Source organism: Temnothorax longispinosus, chromosome 3, assembly GCF_030848805.1.
Source record: "Temnothorax longispinosus isolate EJ_2023e chromosome 3, Tlon_JGU_v1, whole genome shotgun sequence".
NCBI classification, from domain to species: Eukaryota; Metazoa; Arthropoda; class Insecta; order Hymenoptera; family Formicidae; genus Temnothorax; species Temnothorax longispinosus.
Genome location: NC_092360.1, coordinates 377964 through 382411, shown reverse-complemented (window position 1 = coordinate 382411; position 4448 = coordinate 377964). Strand labels below are relative to the sequence as shown.

Here is a 4448-nt window from a genome sequence, read left to right as displayed (position 1 = left end):
GTATATTTCTATGAGAAATGAACATCCGTTCAATTGCTCATATTATATATTGATCGCTTAATCGCCGACCTCTTCTCCAGTAAAATTGTTCAATTGCTAATGTTCCAATTTCAGAGTAATATTTTTCCCTAATTTTTGCTACGTTTATGCTAGATTAGATAATTTATGATGCAATTTATAAGAAAGTAGTAAGTTATAAAGTATTCAATAAAAGGAGAAAAGTGTGCGTGTGCACAAACCATCACTGACTTTTTCACAGTCGACGCGTGCTCCTAGAGTAATGATCTGTATCGAGACTAAATACTTTTATATATTATTGACATATTTCTAAAATGTAAAGATATAATTTAAAAATAATTTTAAAAAGTCAAAGAATATTTTACTATATGGAATATAAGTATACACGTTTCATTTTAAATAGTACGTTTAAAACGTAAGAATTTTTTGCAGTCATCATTCGCATAAAATATCATACTGGAAAAAAGTATACAGCACATAAATTTAAAATATATTACTTATAATATTTCGAGACATTAAAAAAAGCAAAATTTGTATAATAACTTTTTTTAAATGCTCTTAGTGTTCTGCATGTGCTGTTTATTTATCGTTATTTTATTGCCAATTTTGACGCCAGTTCTTGATATTGCTTTGCATATAAATGGATCTCAGCCACGTCGAGTACTGCATTTCATGACTGAATATTTTATCAATCAAGAAAAATATTTCTACATAATTTTGTTACATTCAAATGCAGTCATATGTATAAAGGCAACTACAGTGGCAGCAACAGAGACATTACTCAGAGGATATCTCATACACGCTTGCGGATTGTTTAAAATTGCCAGGTAAAAAACAAATCTACGAAAAAATACAAAAGTTATATAGTTGAAAATAAAACTTATTTTGCATCAAATGCCTTCATACAAACAAATTACTGAGAACTATGTATTTATAGCCTAAAATTAATTTATAGTTATCGTATCGAACAAGCGATGACGATAAAAATGCTCGAAAATATCAGTACAAAAAACGAGATTATGTACAAGGAAATAATTTGTGCCGTTGACATTCAACGCAAAACTTTAAAGTTGGTGTCCATACATGATATTATATACATAGTATTTGTCATAATATTTTACTTTTTTAAGGTATTCTCAATTTTTATTATCCAGCTTTAAGGGATCCTTCTTCTTCTTAATAGTGATTAATGTAATTTCTTTGAGTCTCAATCTTTTTGCAGTGAGTTTTTTCTCACATTTTTAAACATATTATTCAATGACTTCTGCAAATTATCTCATAATATTTAAAGACTTTGCAGATAAAGAATAATATAATCAATAATTACAAAAGTAATTGAAAACAAGTGTTAATTTATTTTTAATCAATCAAAATTTTTGAGAAAAAAGAAAAAAATTATGGATATTATTTTTTGTATTATTTATTTGTAATTTTATAATAACCTATTTTTGCATATAAAAGAAATAATTATTAAATATAATTAGAACATTAATTATAACTATAACATTTCAGATTTTTTAGAGTGTGTCGCTCGGAAACAAAGAGAAATTCCTATTTCATCTTTTGATGGTGTCGGTCATTCTTTTATACATGTTCTTAGCTAACTATACCGGACAAGAAGTTATGGATCACAGTAACTACATATATGTTGCAGCGTAAGAAATTGTTTTATATAATGTCCATATAATTATATATCATTAATTGTGTCGTACGTATTCGAGTAGTGAAATCAAATATTAATAATGAGTAATTATACAAATATCAGATTTATTATGATAATTATCCTCCTCAATTATTTGAGGGGGAAGGAAGAGTTTTATTGACTCTTCATTGGCCGCATTAAGCGATCATATTTGACAGCATCTCATGGCGCGACGTTTTAACTCTAATTTCGCATAGGATACGTATTTATACATTTGCAGTAATAAGAGTGATAATTTGAAAAAACACGTGTTTGGATGCATGTTTCAAATTTTAGCTTACTTTTGTAAACAATCTCTCTCTCTCTCTCTCTCTCTCTCTCTCTCTCTCGGTGTGTGCAATTAAAACTGACGATAATTAAAATATCAGCAAATGTTTAGGCATTATATAGTTATGATCATTTTATTAGTAAACGAAATTCTTCTTATTTGTTGTCATCATTTTATAGATACAATGTTTGATGGTATGTAGTCCTCGTGCACACACAAAAGTTGATACTCTTTATATTACAAAGAAGCAGCAAAGCCTTTGCTTTAAATGTCGACCAGATATTCGTGGCATCTTTAGAATGTTTCGCCATGGTAATAATAATTAGATTCATACAGTATTTTAAAAATAACTATTCACCCTTCCACTGATAATGTAAAAAGACATATTTTATTACAGTTATTAAAAGCATCGATGTCTTATTTCACTTTCATGTATTCTATGCAACAATGATATTAAAGTATACTATCTAATAAAAATCGACTATAAATATTTATAATTTACAGAATAAAATGTGATTTAAGTAAAGCTTGCACAAATTAAATGTTTTAAGGTAATTGATTTTTTCTTAGATAATATTCTCTGTAATATTATTTGCGCGATAGAAAATCATTAGTTAAATGAAAATATCGGGGTACTTTCAATTATAAAAACTACAGAATTTAAAAATGACAATGTTGTGTATAATATAAATGCGTCATTATTCAAGTTTTGTTTAATTGTTGTTACGAAATAAGTTCCTTTTTGTAAATACAATAAATTTTTTGGCTAATTTAACTATTAAATTACATCGAAAATTATCATTATAGTTTTATTCTCATGTAAAACGTAATAAATGTAAACATTATTTAATTCCGAATACTATTTAATATGATATATTGTTCAATATCTAATTATTTCATATAAAAGAGTTTCTCATAAATTAATTCATATTTGCACGATAAATAACTTGAGAACAATATATGTAAAAAAAAATGTTAAGAAAATATTAATTATTATCTACAGGTGGCAAAAGTTTATATTTATAAAATTATAACTTTTTTCACAAGTAATGTTACAGAAATAATATCAAAGGATACAGTAGTGTCTCGCGTCAAGTATGCGCACAGCGAGATCGCCCCGTGTAGCTTTACGCGAGCCCGAGAGTTGCGAGTACCCGAGATTATCGGATCTCAATAACGGCTAAGGGCCAATTTCTTCACCATTGATGGATAACTCTATCCTTCCGTTAATCTCACTCTTTATTTCTTTCTAACTGCCCTTTTAGAAAGAGATGAAGAGTGCGCGGTTAACCGAAAAATAGAGTTATCCGACGGTGAAGAAATTGGCTATAAATCGATTAAGTTCTAAGTAAACTCAATCGATATAGCTTGGGTTCGATTTATATAAGGAAAGTGTTTTTCTTTTTCCTCTACGTATCCTACGAACGGAGATATTGCGATATAAAGTTCGAAATGTAAATATAAAATATACAGATATCAGGCATGTTGAACACATATGGATGTAAGATTTTGGGAAATAAAATTTAGAAAACACACAAACGTACATAAAATAGAGATATTTTCACTGAAAGTTTCATGATATTTACCAACAATGTATATTGATAATCATTACGTCGAGGTATCGATGAGCTAAGATTCTTCTTCAAGAATCAAACGTCAACACTTAAGATAGCACTTAAGACACACACTAGAAAGAAGAACGTTAAAATAAAATATATTACGCTGGAAGGGGTCGAACCGCACTTGTACCGTCAACTGTCGCACGAGTCCCTCAACAAAACACTTGCTGATGGAAACATCTGTTACTTTATTGTCACATAAAAATCGATCACTTAACTGTGCATCCCTTCTAGAATAAAAATGTAAATGGCCAAATATGTTGATCTCACGGCGATGTTTCGTTCACTATGCACTGCATGTCAATAAAATTAGGCAACTCAGCTGAATATTTAAATAAAAAAAGAAACAAAACTATAGAATATTCAATCAGCAAACAAAAGTAAGAAAACACCATTTAGGAAATACAAATATACCCGAATCAAAGATATTTTTAAGAAAGAATTATATTTAACATTTATCAACAATATATATTGACAACCGTTACGTCGACATTTCAAGTGCAAGTTGTACCATTGCGAAGACATAACCGTAACTCAAGACAGCACGCACTAGAATGAGGAACGTTACAGTATAACGCGCTGGAATAAGGGGTGGAATCGCATCTGCGCAGTCCGCTGTCACGCAAGACTCTTCACGAAGTGAATTTCTTTATGGGAAATAAACATCTGTTATCATTATTACGTTGCTGCCATACTCAAATCAATCGATTGCACCACACACTTTTCTCTTAAAAAAAAAAAGTGTAAATAGCCAGCAAAAATTGTTTCATAAGGTACTTTGATCACGCGGTGGTATATTGTCATATTTTGCGTGTACAGACAATTTGTGTTAAATTAAAAT

General features: G+C 29.3%; 1 long non-coding RNA gene across 1 annotated transcript; it reads left to right on the top strand.

Annotated features, from left to right (window-relative positions):
• The first annotated feature begins 1469 nt into the window (after window positions 1-1469).
• On the top strand, window positions 1470-2817 carry LOC139809982 (uncharacterized). The gene is made up of 3 exons (XR_011731226.1): window positions 1470-1673; window positions 2168-2300; window positions 2386-2817. It is a non-coding gene; the product is annotated as an uncharacterized lncRNA (long non-coding RNA).
• The last annotated feature ends 1631 nt before the right edge of the window (window positions 2818-4448 follow it).